Genomic DNA, 20,751 nt, shown 5'->3' on the forward strand with positions numbered 1-20,751 from the left:
TAATAACAGTAGGTATCTGCTTTTTTTAAAGGTGGATGTCATATTTTGCGTCTCTCAAAAGAAGGACAGTTGAAGTGGAAGAAAGGATGGAAAAGATCAGAGAAATTAACCTAGGAGAAATTTAAAAAATACTGCACATCAAGTGGCCAAGAAATCCACTGGAGCAGGTAGATGAGGGATTGAGGTGTGCAGAGATCAGCCGAGGCAAAGAGCACATTTCTTCTCCAGCACAAGACCGAACTTGTGATGTAGATTACCTCCAGCCATTAGCCCTTGACATCATGTTAAGTAAACTAGAGAGCGAGCATCATTATGACCTGTCAGAGCTGGGTGATGAAAAGAAGAAGAAGAAGAAGAGAAAGTCAACTACAGGTGATTTCATAACAAACCTTTGGTTTCAAGCAAAACTCGGACATTTTTTTTTTTGTTCATTTTTGGTTTGATGACGTGAAAGCTGTCAATCAAATCTGAAATCAGTTGAATCTGGTGCCACACCAAGAACAGGATTTTGTGATGGCCGACGTGTGATTACAACATGAATTTAAACAAAGCTTAGCTACTACGGTAACTTTCAAGGAAATAATAGGCAGTTTATTGAATAACTGGAGTGGTCTATTAGTGTGCTGGTGAGCTGTACAGGGAATAGAAAAATCATGAATCCAAATGTATCTACAAACGAAAAAACTAATTTACAAGTTCAGGGAATTTTCCTGATCACCATGGAGAGTTAAGTCCTTTCAGCGTGCAAGTGTGGGTGTGTGTGTGTGTGTGTGTGCGCGTGCGTGCGTGTTAGTGTGTGTGTGGTCAGCTCATCAGTATTGGCAGCATTAGATCTTTTCAAAGTCTTCATTCAACAGACGACAGAAAGGTGAAGAGTCAAATAGGCCTTTCTCAGCTTCGAAGGACGGAATCAATCAACTATAACCAGGAATGCACGCACAAGCGCGCGTGCGCACACACACACACACACACACACACACAAACACACTATCTCAAAGCAATGCATCCTAACTTTGGTCATGCTCTGCACACACGGATTCACAGCCCCTCCAAACACGCATGTACCTATGCTGCTGTGCGTATACAGACACTGCTCCTCCTCTCCGGCAATCTTTGGTATTGATCCCGTTTTTGATAAGCTCACAGTGGCTTGGTGGGAGTGCACAACTGATCAAAAGCCTCCCAACAGGTCGGCCTGTACCGCTCTCTTAAGAGCTACCCAGCCATGAATGGCCTAATAGGACTCGAGTATCCATTACACCGACACTAGATCCTCTTTCTCTCTCTCTTTGCCTCCACCGTTAGCTGCAGCTCATCCCGGCTTTCTTTCACATATTTGTTTTTCTTTCTTTCACTTTTATTACACTTTACTGGCGTCATAAAATATCAAGTTTGTAACAGCCAAAGCAACAGGTGTACTTTTTTTTTAAATAATATAGGAAATAATAGAATGAATCATTTAAATTTAACTATAAACTGCATTTGAACTATTTTTCTGGAAATTCCGAACTTTCTGTTTCGTTCCTTTTTCTCTCTTTCCATCTCATTCTAACTCTCTCCACTCTCCTCCGCCACATTCTCTCTGAGGAGGTGTCGGGTTACAGTTATTGTTGGCGCTGGTAACTGATAAATAGGGTGCCTAGTTACCAGCCAACGCACGATTGGCTCTTTTCAACAAAGCAGGGGGGAGAAGGGAAGAGGAGGGGCAAGTTGGTGTGTGTGTGTGTTATTTGGGAAAGGGTGGGGGGGTGTCACCCTGGGAAACCATGAGACTTGTGTCAATTTAAATAGAATCAGCCAAATCTTCAAGTGCGTGTGTGTATGTGTGTGCGCTCAAGTGTGTGAATATGTGCAAGCACGGAGTTGTTTTCGTCGCCGCCGCAGCATGGACAAAGCTTGGGGGACACTGACCCCAATGACAACCCCCAACAGCCCGCCGACACCTGCTGAATGCCCACTGAACACCCCCACCCTGCGTCCTCCCCCGCTGGCATTGAATGGGCACCCTGCCAAACTCCACCCCCTTACAAAGACACAAGCCACCAAAGTAAAGGGACAGTTATGTAAAAAAAAAAATCTTATACAAAACAGTCTGACACTAATTGTCTTCCTGTAACTGGAAACAACATATATACAATTTAAAATTTCATATTCTGGCACCAAAACTCCAGCTTAAAATCCTCAAATAACACTGGAGATAACCAACCCGAAACAATCCACCGTAAATGTATTATTATATTATGTGGAAATTGCCAAAACGATTATTCTGATTCTGAGATACTGCTATTTCAACCAGAGCACACAGACTTGGTATTTCTGATTTACTTTCCCCTCATCATCATCATCATCAATCGACTTCCCGTTTCAGCTGTGCAATAATGAAAACTGCCGATGATAATGTACAGTATTACCAATGCAAGACAATGGATTGGTGATATGTCATTTAAAGCAAAGAGAATAACTTTCAATTTATATAGAGTTGCATGCTTACTTATTCACTAGGTTTGTCAACTTTTCCATTGTTCACACACTTCCCATGTAACTATTCTGAGGGAAATCAGACATATTCTCCCGTTTTGCTTACGTAGCCCTCAGCAATTGGCAATAGGTCTGCTATTTACATGCTATTAGAAGAAAAGAATACCTGCCATTGCTCACTTTATGCCTTGCTGTGAACTCCGAGTGAGGTAGGGAAAAGTGAATCAAACACCAACGATTGCGAGTGTCTTTTGCAAAAACAGGTAACAATAATTGTTAGTTTTCGTTCCTAATGGGGCACGGTGAAACTTCCCAACCGCCTCCGCCTTTGTTCTCCCTGACGAGAATTCCAGTCCTGGAGGCTCACCTTCAGAAGCTGCTGTCAACTTCAGGAAGTCTAGAGAGGCACTATAAATTGTTAATGTATATTAGCCGTATCTTTCAGGCTGTCAGGGGACGAGTGAAAGCCGACAATTATCAGAAGACGGAACCATAAATGCAGAGCATATACACACTGGAGTTTGTAAACTGTCATTTTCCTTAATAAATTTGTGTCCTCAACTGAGTAGTGATGTGTGGCGGTGATGCTCCACACTATTATACCCCAGGCAATTTCTAGAAATTTTACTAGCAGACTGGAAAAGTTACAAAGAAATGTCCGGAGCAACTTTTGCGGACATTTAGATTCTCACACACTGCCCCTCAGGAAATATCCAGACTTCAGTTAATGTCTGGAAGCAGCTTTATAGAAGCTTGGCCAACTTATCAACGCGAATAACAGTTGCGGCAGATACTGCAGCCGCTGGAACAGCAGACTGGCATCATAAGTCTGGACACATGTACACAAGACACATGTTTGATTAAGTATGAAGTGTTTTTTCCGAGTATGCATTTATCTCTGATGCCTTTTGCAAAGAAAAGTCCAAAAAGCACACTTACATTTGGACGCCAGTTCACCATTCCCATACTTGTTTCAGATTGACATTACATACACAAGGGATTCCCAGTGTAATGAATGATATGTCTGTCAGTAAATTCTATGATCTTTTACTTTTAGATTCTTGGAAGGCTGAGAATACAGCATATTAATTGCCCTAACTCTAGTTGTAACATATGTGGCCTATCAGCTGTTCATACACACTTGGCCAGCTGGTCGCCCAGCCAATCATTTGCTCAATCGATGAGTCCAAGTTGGCCCGGCAGCCAGTCAGGCAGTCAAAATCATGAATTCATTCATGCATCCAGTCCATCGGTCAGTCACCAAGCAATCCAGCCCGCAGATTGAACGCTGATACAGACGCAGATGTCTGAGCGCTGGGTCGGACTCAGTCAGGCTCGCAGCCCACCTGGAGCTTGCTGGCTGCCAGCCTGACCTCTTGATGTTTCTATCCTCCTCTGGCCCAGTGCCGTCGCGATTCAGGCAAAGGGCAAGCCAAAACTGAAATACATGACTTTCTTTTGGTCTGTTTCCTCTGATTTAAAATATTTCAGAACGATCGCAAAGGGTAGCTCAGGTGCATTTGCACAAAGACTGTTTGTGCTGGGTTTTATGGGGCCCTTGCTGGGTTTTTTTTTACTGGCTGGGCCTTCATCTTATTAATCTCCAGGGATCCCAATTTATTGTGTTGAAATAAATAGTTTTTACACCAAAACTATTGCGAATATGCGTTGCTGTTTTTTTTAATGTGGGTTAAACACTAACCTAAAATAGGGAGCAACTCCTTTCCCATTGCCAGTACAAACCTTTTTTTTTAACTGGTGTGTCATGAACGCACAAGAAAACAAACTCAAAGCGGACTGAATGATGCTCGAGCACTGCTTGAATGGAGATGGGTGGAAATCGTGGCAGAGATAGCAAAAACAAATTGTAAGAGATATCTCTCTTACAAGAGTGGAAGAGGGAGTAACAGCAAAGTAACAGCACCTGGCATGCCAATTGAATTCATACCCCCAATTCATTGGCTAAAACAGCACCACTAAAAGCTTTGCAGTAAAGCCAGCTACATTTACAAGACTATTCTCTCTTGGAGCAAAAAGTAAATGGCTGGGATGGGGGTTGAAGGAGTAGAGGTCTAGTGGTGTAACAAAGTGGTACGGTTGAGCGGAGGGGAATAATTCCTTCTCACCGGGAGATTCTTTGAAGTCAGAAAAAGAGGGAATGTGAGGATAAAGAAGGGAGATGCCCCCCCCCTCTCTTTCCACTATCCTCTCCCCTTCCTTCCTTTCTCCCCTCCTCCTTACTTCTCACTTGACTCCCTTCTTCTCTCAGCTTATCGTAGCCAGACCGTCCCATCCTCTCAATCTGTATCTTTCCTCTTCCTTCTTCTTCGTCTGTTTACTTCGCGCCTTCTCCCCTCCTCTTCTCCTCCAGAGGGTCAACTAAATGTCACTGCATTGTGCTCGGTGACATGGCTGACAAGAACGGTGCGTGGTAATGAGTCAGCCTCAAGGAATAAAAGGAGGGAGGCAGTGAGACGTATCAGTTTCTGTCAACCTACCAGTTTCTTTCTGGTGAATCTTTACCTCTGCATTTCAGGTTCAACGTTCGGCAATGTACCTTCCTAAAAGTAACATTCTTGTAAATGTAATTATCTGGTTGAACAGTGTTTGCTACCTTCGCCAAGGAATAAAGCTGTGATCCCAATTCTGACGTGCATTTTTTACACTTCTTGTATGGATTAAACAAACAAGACATGGACACGGTTATAAAGAAAACAACTAATCAATTAATTTGATCTTGAAAATGATTGTAAATCATACTGAACAACATAGAAGTTGCAAAAGCCAAAATATAAAATCCATTTTCAAATAGGAAAGTAGCATCACTGTCTGGTGGACATGTGCTTTATTACCACATAGTTATTTCGCATGTGTGGTCCCACTGATCCTCACCAGCGCTGACAAATTGACAGCATTCCTGACTTAAATTAAGGTAGTAATTACTGTCAACTTATAGTATAACATTACTAACTTAGCAGCGGAGCCTCAAGCTCCCTGTTCAACCTATGCAGATTCGATATTACAAAACAAAAAACTAACTTTTACTTATCTTCCTCTTTCTATGAACTTTATGATGTTAATACTCAAACAGCGGTTATCGGTCAACTTTCTTCGATATTTTTTACTGTTTGTTCATTCGTTCTAAAGCTGAAACACTGCACCCAAACTAATGGCCACATCTCAACAATGTGTCCAAGCATCTTCAACAACATCAGATGTGATTGTCACTTTAAATCACTGTGTCTACGTCTTCATCCTGCTACTCTCTTACCCCATCCCTCATGAAGGGGGATTTTTTAGTGCAGGGAAACAGTAAAGTATGTCTTCGGCTCGACCTGCAGGTACACGCCCCGAAATCCCACAGCTATTGACTCGACCCCCAAAGAGACAAATTTTAATAGTACCATGAATTACTGTCTCAACCTCAATCAATCACAACTAAAGAATATTTCTGCTCCTCCTAAAAAAGGAGGGTTATTCAAGTTTGGAGATGTGTCATGACATGCAGGAGAGGGGAGGAGCGGGGTCACTATAATAAGATTAAGGACTGCTGCGTCTACGTGATGTGAGTGTTTTGAGTCTGTATGAAAGGAGAACAAGGAATAGTCCAGTGGTATCAGCTGCCTCAGTTTTACAGGCCAATTTGGCCAATTTTATGCATCTGTTTAGAGGGTGTATTTGAAGATCTTTTGGCCAAAGCCCAACGCACACTGCATGAAGGTACACACACACACACATTTATAGGCAAATCTCAGTCGAATTATAAGGATGTTTGTTGGTTTCGCTCGCAGGTGAAGTCATTCCTGTGGTGGAGGCTGGAATGCAGAGACTGTTAAGTAGGAAGAAGAAGTCTGTGAAGGACATCCAAGACACGACTCCTAGTCAGGCACAAACTAACGTGAGTTCTCTATTGATCCAACACATTTGCCAGTGTTAACCGGATGTGTTGTGATCCTGGTGGGGGTCTTCACACAAACTAATGTCCAGAGGGAATAATAACTGCCATTAAACAGAAGATAACGTGTCTGCTTGTGTTGTGTACAGTATAGGCTGTGTTCTGCACTGCGCCACGGTCTGTCAGAAGCTGAAACCTCACCTTAGATCTGCAGAGATGCCATACATTGCATATTAAGCCAAGGATGGTTTTAAGTCTAAAATGTAACGTGGTAATTATAACATTTTCACATCAGTTAATCATGAAATATTCCACAACAGTAGCAAAGAAGTGTAGTTTCTGCAGGCTTCACAATTTTTAAAGAACACACAACAGAATATCAAACTGATTTGATACACACACTTAAGTCCAGACATTTTCCTGACCTTCTTTAAATATAATGGAGCACCAAGCAAAAACAGGCTATAACTAAGAATGTAGATCTTATACACACACTTTTAACCAACACAGACAATTTGCAGAAAGGGAGTTATAGCGTGTGATTAAGGACTGTTCCGCTTACACAGTGCCAGAGGTATGCCTGCGTTTGATGCCTGCCCACAGCTACTGTCATCACTTTAGTAATAACAGGCCATTTCCACTTTATCAGCCCCCGCAGCCCTTCTGGACCCCACTGACTGAATGACTACAGAGAGCAGCCCGTATGGATGCAAATACAAAGCTGGTTGTGTATACGTTCATACACGTGAATGAATGTGTGAGGTGACGATCCCAGCAGCCCCCTGAAGCAAAACCACAACCGCTAACCACAACCCTCCTCTCTTATTCTATGGATACTGACTTACATGCCTGACTGATATTTGTGTGTCCGCAATACAGAATGTAGAGAAGTGTGTAATAAGACATGTGTCAACGGGGCGGTGTGTGTGTGTGTGTGTGTGTGTTCCAAAGGGAATCAAGGCTGGAGAGGAAACACTAAAGTCTCATTTAGTTTCAAGAGGTCTTTGCCAAACTTGGAACACACCTTACAGCGTAAAAACAACAAGTGCTGTCACACAGCGAGCAACACAGATCTATTCTATAACTATGAAGACCGATAGCTACAGTATGGAGCCTTATTTTGGTGAACAAATCACTGAGCAGTAGATCCAAATGGAAACATCAGATCCCGGAAACAAGCTCTCCACAACTTGAACTGGAATGTGACAGGAATAGATCAAACAAAGGAAAAACCTTTACTTTTTTGAGTGTCAGATGAGAAAATTGATACCACTCTCATACAGTGTCTGTCCATTGGATGCAAAGCTATGTCAGAAACTAGTCCTCAAAGCCAAAGACTTGCAGCTGAAACACCCAATATTATACTTTTTTTTATTATCATTAAACTAAGACTTCTCATTTTATGAGAAAAGTTTAATCAAAAGGTTTTGCTATTTAATTCTCTTTTGATGGACTAATAGATACTTTGACTGCCCCATTTTACCTCTTCTCTGTGTATATATTGTTCAACCCTGTCTTTATACTCATATGAAGTAAATGTAGAATTATTTATTTGATATATTTATCAACACATTTTACCCAGAATTTTTACATTTGCATTTAACAGATCATAAACTATTGGGAGCAGTAGGCAGCCATTCTCCAGCGCCACAGGAATGTATACAAGTATAGGTGTGTGTGTGTGTGTGTGTGTACATGTAGTGATGAATGCGTTGCGAGGGCAGCAGTGAGCACGAGTATGCCAGACATGACGAGCCAGCTGTCGGCCCTGGGACCCTCCGTAAAGGAAAGCGTAAGCACCGATCTCTAGAGCTGACCCAACTCATTCCTCACGTCATGCACATTGGTGGGACTTGGGGCCCCAGGGTTTCACAGCTCAGATTCATGACCGAGGACTCATAACCGCCCCAAACACAGAGCACTGAATAACTCAGGACCCGGCCTGTTGCAAAGATGAAGCATTCAGGAACCATGTCACTTTACTGGGTGCGGGCCTCTTGCTCCAAACCCCCCAAAATAGGTTTACTCAGACCACAACAAGGCCTTTTAGATACCAGTTAGATATGTTTAATTGGGGTCTATATTAAAAACACAATGTGATCATATGTTGCCCCACTCAACACTTCAAGAAATATATGAAATTGTGTCTGAAAGCTTACTGAAACCAACTTGATTATCAGTGTCACACACCCACCCAGAGAAAATGTGCGTAAACATACTCAACCTCACAGTGATATAAGTAATGACAGGTTTCCTTGAAACTCTTAAGTCCCCATTGAAATGCCTTGTCCTGTGAGCCCATTACAACCTGTGTGACTCTTAACGCGCTGAGACAGACACTTCACACCTACAACACAAAGCTACTGACATGGGGAAGAGCCGGCTGTGGAAAGGCAATCAGCATCTAAAGGCAAAACAAATCCACACTTTTGACATGTTAAAATGGAGCAAGGGTACTGCATCCCACAACAGAAAATGTTCCTGGCTACCGGAAGATAAAATGCAAATGAAAAGGACGGACTCTTGAATGTCGGCTCTGTGAACTTTTGTTTGTCCGTACCCCACGAGGCGCGGTCACCTCAGCCTGAAATGTGAATTGTCTGCCTGCTGTTGGCGTCACCACCGTCCCCTGCTGCACGGTTAAGTTGAAAGACAACATCTGAATTTCCTCATTCACTGACACGAAAGCCTGTAAACCATTAATCGGATGTGTAAATTATTATTTTGGTCCAACCAACACTGTTTTTATGTGGTTTGAATTTAAAATGTGTAATCCATTACCACGCCGATAACTTTACATGCAGCAAAGAATATTTAAAAGATACGCTTGAAGCCATCGTCATTCCATGTCTGAAAAGAGCCTATGTCTCTCTCCTTGTCGTCGCCACCCCACCCCCCCCCCAAAAAAGAGGCTGACATTATCTGTGATGCACAGACTGAGTGACAGTCCAGGTGACCCTGCAGTAAGTGGAGGGTCACTCAGATAAGACCTGTGTTTAAAGCCACTGAGCCTCAGCTGCTTCAGTTTGGGCCCTCCACTTTGTCTATGTGATCTGCTGCAGGTCAAAGTTGGAATGGCCACAGTCAGAGGTCGTGACCTCCGAACCTGCACTGCCTCATCAGGTACATTTTTTGTGAGCTGACAGAAAGCAGACACATGACCAGGCGTATTCTTGAATGATATTTGCGCTTCATAATAAGGAGACTGACCATGACCAGTTCCTGAAAAAAACTACACACCTCTTTCTTAAAAAATTCCTTCTGCCTCTCTGCCTTATCGCAGCTCTGAACGTAAACAGCAGTTCATCAACAAGCATTTAAATGTGTCTGATGGCTACATTATGGACTGAGCTAAGTCAAAGAGGAAATCAATCAAGGCAAAGGATCCTGATCTGAGTGTAGGGGTGAATGCTCGGCAGCCAGTCAGTCAGTGTTCTATCAGGAGTGTCTGTAGTCAGAAAGTGAGTGCCGCCATCAATCACGAGGAGAATAAGGATTTGGCAAACGGCCTAAACTATGACTGGTACAAGTAGAGGTAGTGTTGGCTAACATCCCACTTATTTGGAGTGTGTCAGTGTTATGGTAAATGGACTATATTCAGAGGCAATTTATGGTTAAGTGTCTTGCCCAAGGACACATCGGCGTGCAGACAAGGAGAAGCAAGGATCGAACCGCCGACCTTCAGGTTAGTGGACGACCATCTCTCCCTCCTGTGCCAAAGCCGCGTGTTGACGCCGAAAGGGTGGAACAAAAGAGCTGGGAGGTGATGTCAAGTGGAAGTCACTCGGGTCACAGAAGTTCAGTTTGCTAAAGCGAGCAGCGCAGTCAACATCTTTATCCTAAAAATGTCTCCTCCCAGTCAGAAAATTTCCAGTTGCACACAGACACACAACTCATGCAAACACAGACAAACGGCTCTTCAATGTAACCCAGGCTGTAATTTGATCAGCAGCTGTTGGAGGGAGACAGCAGCACGTATGTCATTTTCAAACATCACATGGGATGAACACGGACAGAGAGGAGCATTGTGGATCCTGGTTCGACTCCATAACAGAAGTGTCAGGCGTGCCCCTGAACATCTAATACCCAGTTAAGCTGCTTTCGGACATGCACTGAAGTCCGGACATTTTCCTGAAATTTTCTGGAGGCGCTGTACGTATGTGAGAATGTTCAAGTCAGTTGCTCCGGACATTTTCGGGAAGCCTTCGTGCCAGCCCCCTGCTTCATAAAAATCCTGCAGAACTTTTTCACATCAATGTGACAACAAGCCCCAGAAAAAAAATCATTGGAAACCTTAGACTGCATTAGTAAGTTCAGTTGCTGTGTAAAAGCTGTTCCTGAAGGATAAAGTAGCCACGACTTTGATACACATGTAATTGAAGACATTTTGGGAGGGTGCGGCAGTTTTTGTGTGTCGTATAAAAGGTGCAAGGGAACTTTGAGTGAAACTTGGCCTTAACACTCCAGGGGAAGAGGTCAGCCACTGCAGAGTCCGCAGCCGCTCTATGATCTGGATCACGTGTGACAGAGAGGGGGCGACTATACCCTGTTTGTGCATGTGAAAGCGCAAATGCATGCTCCTGTACAGTTAAAATGTGTTTTTTTTCTGTGTGCATGAGTCACCCTATCCAAAATGTAACAGGAGGATGTCTCAGTTCAAAAGGAGCATCTTGACACCCCATCAAAAGGCAGAGCAAACCAAATACACCTCGGAGCTCCCTCTGTCTACATCTATCTGTGTCTCCCACTCTCTGTGAAAAGACGAAGCCTGGAGGGTCAGAGAAAACATACAAAGCTTCAATCCGCACGTCTTAAGTCTGTTCCTTTGAAATGCTTTCAGAGGCCTAAGCCGCTCCGCCAGAAGGAGCCAAGTGTGACTCAGGGTGTGGTGTAAACTTTTCCTGCTAACACTGTTGTCCTGCTTGATTCCGTATGTTAGACTATAAGGTAATGCCTCGATTGTCGCAGGTGCATTCACGAATAAATGTTTGCTTTGTGCTAATATGTAAGTGTGTCTTCACATGAACTCTGGCCCTCAAACTTGAAAGGGGCTGTCAGAGTGGAACAGTCACTGTCAGGGGGTTGTAAGGTGACACTGATGATGACAGCAGTTGTCGATGACTGACATACTGGAAAAAGACAAGGGGTAGGCTGTACACCCCAAATCAGTTTTTACTCCCAGTCAAGGGTTCAAAATCCTTCAAGACAGTAAACATCGATGCCACTGAAGTGCCTGTGAGCAAGACATTACATCCCCCTCAAGAAGGAACTATCTTATCCTTGTGTCAAACAATAGAGAGTCACAAAAGTCTTACAATATAAACATAATCTCCTTCAGTTTGATCAAAGTGACATGATCAAGATCTAAATCTAAAGATCAGGTTGTTAACACTGATTTACCATTAGACGTCTAGCATCCTTTCAGCAAATATGAATCTATGACCATCCCAGCAGATAAGTGAGCTTGCTACACGCTTACAGCAATATTCTAACACTTTAACAATGACAATCCCAACTTGTTGTTGTTCAGAAGCTGCCTTTCTGTTAGCATGTTAACATCTGACTTTTTCTCGTCACTTTGTTAGACACAATGTTTCAAATTTCATGGCAATAAACCCAGAAGGTGATGATAAAAATTACAGTCTGTAGCAAAGTGGTGCACCAAGCAATCGACAAACACTGTCATCAATAGGACCGCACCACTAGAGTGGCTAAAAATAAACCGGACACTAACTTTTACCTCAAACTAAAAATCTGGAAAACACTCTGCAATTTACCTGGTGAGGAGAGGCTTTAGTTGTACTCAATGCCCGAGAATGAATACTACCTACACAACCTAAAGGCTGAGAAAGCAAGGCACTTTATCATGCTGCCAACTATTTCAGTAATAAATCTTTGACGGAAAAAAAAGAAACTATAGATCTATCTGCACCTGCTGTAACTAATACACAAAACCAAATTAATCAAACTATAACATTTTGAAAAGGCCAAGCGCTGTTTGACAGGCAGTACGACATAAAAGGGACAACAATTTGAGAGCCGGGCATGTATCAACAAGTTCCCACACACAAGCTATTAACTGTCAAGATTACACCTGTCACCAAGCTCCTTTCCTGGTGATGGGGAGAACGACTAAAAACTGACACCTCTGTGAACACAATCTGGCATGAATTCTTTCTGCGGAGTCCAAGATCAACATTCGCAGAGGATCAGTGTTAAAGCCCCAATCAAGGACTTTTAAAGGTGGGGTAATTATGGGAAGGTGTCAGTTTTCCGCAAAGCTGTTTATGTAAATGTTTTGATCCAACTCTACTAACTCAAAAAGCTTCTCTGGGCTGTTTTTAACCAGGTGTTTATTGAACCGTTTTAACACTGGACAAAAAAAAACAAAAACTATCAGCTACAGGGTATATTTATGGTCTATGGGCACAGCTCTGCTAATGATGCTAGCCACCAAGATGCTAGGCCACCCAGACTGTGCTGCACTTAGGGCCGCAGGAGTGAGCACAGCCCTGGAATAAGTTTTAGAGACACAGTTACCAACCAAGCATTTCAAACAGAGGCTTCGACAACTGACCAACAAACAGGTACGATGGGATAGACATTTAAGTCTGAACAGAAAGGCGAACTCGTCTTCTGACAATGTGAAAGTTGGCGGGTTTACACACATTTAAAAAGCCTACATATGCTGTATATGCTCTAAACTGGTCTAAATGGTTATTTTTTCAAGAACTAGTTTTTGAAAACTTTTAGCTTGGCTCTGGATCTGGATCAAGCAATGGTAGTTGTCCAGTTGTGCCAGAGACCTCAATCCCTTTAAGCCGCCTGACATTTCAATTCTAATACCTGTCAGAGCCAATGCCAAGTCTTAATAGTTGTGAGGATCTCAGCCCAAGTAAACATAGGACTATTACACAGCGAGCAAGGGTTGACTAAGATATTACAGTGTATGGCAGAAGAAGTAACATAGGGCAGGGTTAGAACAGGGGCGGTGGGGCGCACTGGGGCCACAGAACCTTAAGTCTTTACGACCTGAAGTCTAGTACGACTCACGTATGATCCACTCTAGAGAATAGTTTGTTTTCTCTCGCTCCTGGATGAGGTGATGCTTTTAGGTCTGTTATGTTCCTCATTTGTCCTTTTCAAGAAGCAGCAAGCTAACTACCAAGTGTTAAGTGACCTTAGCTCCTCAGGCAGGCCGTTCATCATCGTAGGGGCACTAATTGTGAAATATTTTGCTTCCTCTGGTCTTCAGTCTAGACTGAGGACCAGCCTGGACTCCTCGAGGTGAAGTCTGGTTTTCAACAACTAAAAGGTCAACGATGGAGCCAACCAGGGAATCTCGACTAAAATTGAGGTAGAGGAAAAAAGGTGAATGGATTCATGTACATAAAGCACAAAATTTGACCTAATGGTATGCAACCTACACATGACTGGTATGTGAATGCTCAGGTCTAAATTTGTCAGTGCTGCTCTGACAACAAGTAAATGTCATATCTCTCACATGAGGCTGTTGTCGTAACATGGCACCAGAGGATTTCGCCTGAGCCGGGGTTAGTATGGAGGGAGGACAAGATGACAAAACAATGTTGTAAAAGCTTGGAGTAAGAACAAGCAGGTACAAAAAGATTGTGCAAAGGCATCACTAGACTTCACTGTCAGTTCATCATGCATGTTTCTACAGGTATCTTCAACTACATCCCACAAAATCAGATATGAACCACAATTAGTAACTGAGCATGAAGCCCTGCAGCGTGAACGCTGCCCAACACACAACCAGTGGAGGGAGGCTCCAAATGTCTCCCTTTCCTCCCCCGTTTCCCTCGTCTTTTGTCTCTTTTCCCCTCACGGTCACATTTGTCATTCACTCTCCCTAAATATTGTATATATACACCCTCAGGCCCCACCCGACCCAACCTCCACCACCACCACTTAACATTCCAGCAGCTGGTCATCGCGCATCATGACGCATGTAATGGCACACTCGTGGGCTGCGGGCAAGATGCTTCCCCTACCTCCTCGATGAGCGGGACAAAGAAGAGTATTGTGTCGTCGTCCGAGTGAGAGAGAATGAATTCGAACAAGAGACCGAGAGAGGTGTGTCGGGTTACAATCAAATACGACCCCTCCACCGCCCACAACCTGTTGGAGTTTGAGTGGTGAAATCACTGTCCTGCAGCATGTAAACGACAGATAACCCCGACTCTGTGCGCGCGTGTGTGTGTGTGTGCGTGCGCGAGGGAAAAAGTGTCTGTCAAACTGGATGAAGACCAATACACAGCACATACACATTAAAAACACATCACTCAAATGTGTTTTTAAAAAAAATGGGGTGTATGATCACACACCACATGTTACAAACCCCCTCTGAATACCCCCTCACATTTACCCCGTTACCTTGCGCAACCCGAGCCAAACGCATAGGTGTTTGCATACAAACAACACCACCTTGAAATCCCCACAACAAACACTTGCATGATGGGAAGATACCGCACTTCGTATCTCACTTTCTACCCAGCGACAGAGACCGTCACGATGCTGTGAGGGATTTCCTGCTGAAAAGCAAAACACTGCTCTTGAGTCAGCAGCGCATGGATTAAGTGTGTGGGAGGAAAGTTGCCTCAAGTAGCATAATGTGTGGCAGATTTCTGACAAAAACTGTGGCTCGTGCCAAGCTGGAGTTGAGTGTTAAAAACTAACATCCTGTCCTGGGAATAGTAATCTTTTGAGGTGAACTATGTGGCTTTTCAGCCATATTTCACACAAATTAAAGGGAAGCGTCTGCCTGGGGGAATCGTTAGCGGCACCCAACCAATCTCTGTACCTGTGTGGCTGTTACACTTCTCACCCGCAGTGACGGCATTAGAAGGCAGCCTCAGAGATCCTTAAACGTCCCTCCTCTCTCAAGTCTGTAATTGAGCGTTCAGACATCATAGGATTCAAACAGTGACCAGTCCTGATCCGTGGTATTTGCACTTCAGACTAGACAGCCTGAAGGCACACACACTCACACTCACACACACACACACACACACACACACCCACACACACACACACACATACACACACAGCAAAAGGCACACATGGCCCAGTGTGGATGTACAAGATTAAGCATGAAAGTGATTCCTTTCTCACTCACCGAACACAAAAAACAGAAACACAGAGACACCAGCAAGTGGTCTCTGTTAACCCGTCTTTCTCTGCTTTCAGCAGAGGAAACATCATGCAGATCAGTTTTCAGAGTTTTCAGTGAGAAAAAAAAAGTTCAGAAAGTTTAGATTTAAAAGGGAACAGGGAGGAAACAGCGAGCTTGACTTTGTCATTGGGTAAAAATATTTAACATCTTGTCCTTTTTTACACTTAAATGAGAAAAATGACAAATTAGGCCCTAAGTCTTTATGCTAAGCTAACTGGGTGCTGGCGGGTAATTCTAATCTAAACAGACAGATATGAGAGTGGTCACAAGCTTCTCCCCTAACTGTTGGCATGTGTAAAAACCAAAAATGTATTATTTTACAACTTCCTCTATTCGAAAAGAACAGAAATTCATTCAACTCCAAAGGTTAGGTTGAAAAATCTTGTTTAACAGCCAGGTTAATAAGAAAAACGTTGTCCATTCAACAGATTGCCATCCACGAAGTCTTAAGGACTAAAAGACCTACTGAGCTCACTGACAGGAGTGCCCAGCCAGACATACTCTACATAAACACAAAAATGGTGGACATGGCATGGAAGATAGAGAAAGTGAGAGGGAACATCTAATACGTTTCTGTAACCACTCAGGACGACAACAGCAGGAACACAGACAGAAGCCTGTACTGCAACAACCATGTGGCAAAACTGTGTAAGCACAAGGTCAATCAACAGGGTCATTCTCCACAAAAGTACAAAGAGAAGACACAAAGGAAAACAATGAAACCGGGAGCAATGGTAAAGGACGGGGAGATACATGTAGAAGGACGAGGGAGCAGACAGAGGAGGGGAGGATGTGGTGAGGGGCAAAGTTTGTAACCAGCCAGAGTGATATCTTAGGAATGAATGGGATCTCCTGATATCAGTTACTGGGGGGAGCCAAGCCCTGGAATGGCAGCATATCTCGCACCCATACAGCAGGAAAACATATGAGCTGCTGCAGACAGGGCTGACTATGCACACTATGATTAAAGGTACAGCACTTTTGAATCTGTTGAGTCTTTTTGCTAAAGCACAAGAGAAGACTTCTCTGCTGAGAGAAGAAAACAATGGTAAATATCCACACCGTGGGGCAGCAAACATCCTGCTTTAAAGGAACAAATTTTAGCCTGCTACATACACTTAACGCCACAACATCTCTCTTCTGAACACAATCCTTTTTTTCCTGTGACCCCTTTCTCTTTCTGTTCCGAAGATCGGCTTGAGGTCAGAAGTCTTGTAAAGAGTAAAAGGGTCAGTTCTCGCCACTGTGTGTGTGTGTGTCCTGCTTTGATCTCACAGGTGAGAGGTCACACGGCATCACTGTCTGTGCCTGCGCATCACTGCCACACCCGTGTTCCAGTGAGGAGTCACGTTTCTCCTGTCAGAACATATGGCAGAATATGGGAAAACTGGAATAGAAGGCTGCCAGGAAGGGGTTTGTCTCCTGACTCACACAGGGAGTAATTTTGCCTTTCCCAATTTGCCTTCTTGTGTTCTCCACAACAAGTGTAATATTTCAGGGCCAAATAATGGGTTGAAAGCAAAAGAATTCCAAGGACAAGGGATGAGGAAAGAACAGAGGAGGGAATTCTTGTTTGATGAAATGAAGGAAAGGCCCCAAAATTCATATGGAGAGCAACGCATCACGCCCAAGTGTAATTGTTCCTAATAATGAAGGAACTTTTCTTTCCTTATAAATGACAAAGCAGTGGTTTTCACAGGAATGTAATCAAGTGGTCTATCTGTGGAAGTTCAGTGAGTATGGTAGATTGCATTTTAACTCAGCTTAGCTGAAGTTCTCGTGTCACAGTAGAAATCTACTTAAGAATGCTGGGAGAGGGAGTAGAGAGAGAAAGCAGAGAAAGTGTGTATGGGGGACGGGGATGGATGAGAAAAGAAATGTTCAAGAGCCGAGCTATGCAAGCCCCTTGTACTGGATTTAGAGCCGAGGCAAAGCAGGGAAGCTCGGCTAAAGCCCCATGGGGGGAAAGAGGGGGGAGGATGGGTTCGAGAGTATGACTGCGTGTAGCTGCACGCTTTCCCGCTCACCCAGGGTAAGGAAAAACATCAGAGCCAAAAAGAGTGATTTAGCATCAATCATTCTTAATCGTTTAAGTAGCAATCTGCTATGTTGTATGACTGAGCGATATAACACAACTCCACCTATGGCCAGTTAGTGCAGGATGTAACATTTGCTGTTTAAACTTCACCTATCAGGAAAAGAAAAAAAGTACACATTAGGTGATGTCTTTTGCATATGAGGAAACCAAAACAGCGGAGAGGGAGGGAGGAAGGGAGACAGGTTGTTATAGACTGCATGTGTTCAGACAGCATCCACTAGCTAATGAAACAGTCTTCCCTGTGTCACATGTAACATACGGCCCCTTTTTATTGCTTCTGGGAATCCGCACTGTGACAGTGAACCCACACGCAGCGGTCAATTTAGATTTGTGTCCAGAAAGAAATCTGCCAAATGTCAGAGGGCTCTTCAGGTGGGATTAAAATCAAGCCTTCCATTTTATCACCACTTTAGAAAATCTATCTCGGTCGCTGACAGCTAAGGCTTATGTAAAAACACAAACATGTGCTGGTGAATTTTGGCTTTTGATGGTGGACCTGAGGGGGGAGGAGAAGGGGGGGGGTTGGTATTACAGTGTAGTGCACTGTAATACTGCACCTCTCTGGTTCTGTGACACCCAAAGGAAATTGACAGATACTCATCTTTTAGAAAACAGTGAGTGAAAACTCCAACGGTTTTAAGTGAAATTTAACAAGCGCAGATAAGCGCTCTTACAGTGAGAACACATAGCCCTTCGCAAGCAAACCACTGAGCTGCCATCACACACACAAAAACACTCAGAAGTAGAGGGGGGAATGAGAATGAGGACAGATGGAACAGTGTTGTGGCTAGCAGAGTGTGTTAAGTGAGTGTATCTCAGGAGTTATCAGGGCATTCTTGTGTTTCAGCAGAGGACTCGAGAAACATTCTCAGACCTTGATTCGGAGGAAGTCGATGGAAATTCTCACCTCTAGCCTGCTACGGGCCCTTTCCAAACAAGACAAATCCATTCTCACATCAATCAATGGACTTTTGCTCCACAGATCAAGCTCAATTATCGGGGTTAATGGAGAAAGATGGAGCTTGTGTTTGCTGATCAGTCTCATGAGCAGACACAATGGGCTGATAAAGATGATTTTGACCTACCAATCTTTGCATTAGACTAGAGATCTTAACAGGTAAAAATAATAGAAACCGATCATAAACAGGCACATTGAAATTCTACCCAAAGACCGGACAAACAAGAGACCTGTGACATAGGAAAGGTCAAAATAAGCTATCACCATGCAATAAACCTTAATTCTCCAAAAAAGAATGTGGGCGTCCAGGGAAGTCAGGGAGGGAGTCATTAAATTTGAGAGCGACAGAGACACAACCAGAGTCTTGTCTCTCAGTTCTAGTTAAGGGTGCCGTTAGCGTACCAATCGCCCCAGGCTTTCCTCTCCCAAGAGCATGAGGTCAAAAGGTCAAGACATCAGCCGTGATGGTTACCTAACACTTGACATCAGGGTGAAGCTCCAGGAAAGGGGGGTTTGGAGCTGTTCTTCAACGTAAGTGTGTGCATTTGTTCAATTGTGCATGAGCATGTGCTTATTTGTGTGTGTGTGGTTACAACTAATGAAGATACCCACCCCCACTTTGGGACCATCATGGGGTCACTGTTGTCACGGATACTGCAAGCGTCGTCAGCTGTTATTGACAAACATGAATGCAGAGGCAATGAAATGAATGAGGGCTATAAGGCCAGGGAGCTATTGTGGCCAGTCACTGCATCCTCAGATGCTCTGCAGGTCGTCGATAACCGCTATGAGAGGCATTCAGAAAGGGACAGTCTGTCTTTCCTGGACAAAGGAGAGGCACAAGTGCTTCAGCAAAAAAAAGAAAAGCTGTTAGAGGTAAAAGGAGGGACATCTGGTCAAAGCCTACCACTGCCTGATGATGAACCACGGTGAGTGGCAATAACTCTGAAGTCCAGCTAAGGGAACTGCTGCATTATCCCATAAATGTTTCTGTCACAAGCCACAAGAGAGTGGAAAAGCTGGAGGAAATGATCAAAGAAAGATTTTCAATTTGCCAAATGTAGGATTCTCGCATGCAAAGTCATGGACAGTATTTATACTATAGCCGGCATAATGAACCAGGGCCATAAAAACAAACCAAACTTGATTAGACTCATGGGCTGTGAAAGGGGGTTTGCCCTGGTGCAGACTGGTCCATAGCAGCTCATTTGTATTCCCACTTAATGTGTGATATGCTGAAACATTCTTTAGCTTGAAAAGATGATCGGATGACACGGAGAGCAGGAGGGCTGTGTTGGGCTGCTTGCCCATTTTCGGGCTTAGTGTGCCTTGGGAGAGCAACCAACACACACGCACACACACACACACACACACACACACACACACACACACACACACACACACACACACACACACACGGTTGGGCAACCAGTTGTCAGTAGGTGACAGGATAGTTATTCTGTCAGGGTATTAGATTTACTTAACCCCGCCTGCCTCCAACTGCCTGATAAATGTCGGTGCTTTCTTGCAAGGTGTGTGTGTGTATGCTTGGACTCTAGTCTTTGCCTTGCCAGTTTAGGTGTGAATTTCCAAGTGTTTGCATTTGTCTAATCTTTAACTTAAAAGAACAAAGTCTGCTTCTGTTAAGGGAAAAAAAAGCGACTTAACACAAATTCTTTGTGCATGACCTTGTAGCATGAACTCACAAGACTTCGGATTTAAAAGATTGTTATAGAGGCCTCTCCAAAACAAAATTCTGGATGTGAAACTTCTCCTCTATTCAAAACTAGTGTAGCTGCAAGCATCACAAAGCTTGTAAAAAAAAAAACAATTTGTAAAGCAAGAAACAATAGTGAAACATCTTGCCGCAAGATGTTCGTCAACCTCCCTGCAGCGCAGCTACAATAGGCAAGAATCTTCCACCTCTTCAAAGAGTGCAGCCTACTGTATAAGGGCTCTCAGGGGGTAAATCATGAGTGTGCACATGCTTGCACTGTGTGCACGTGTGCACGCTCCACGCTGTGACAGAACCCACGTATCTGCAACAACAGAGCGGCTCAGTTATGAGGGCGTCCTTGCTAATAGCACTTTTTATTACCCCAACCAACCACTTGCACGTAATTCCT

General features: G+C 43.7%; 1 protein-coding gene across 4 annotated transcripts in view; it reads right to left on the bottom strand.

The window, feature by feature from the left end:
• The window catches only part of celsr1a (cadherin EGF LAG seven-pass G-type receptor 1a), a 79,654-nt gene that overhangs the window by 54,844 nt on the left and 4,059 nt on the right, over positions 1 to 20,751 (bottom strand). The window lies entirely within an intron of this gene.

This window comes from Scophthalmus maximus, chromosome 12 (genome assembly GCF_022379125.1).
Source record: "Scophthalmus maximus strain ysfricsl-2021 chromosome 12, ASM2237912v1, whole genome shotgun sequence".
In the NCBI taxonomy this organism is placed as follows: Eukaryota; Metazoa; Chordata; class Actinopteri; order Pleuronectiformes; family Scophthalmidae; genus Scophthalmus; species Scophthalmus maximus.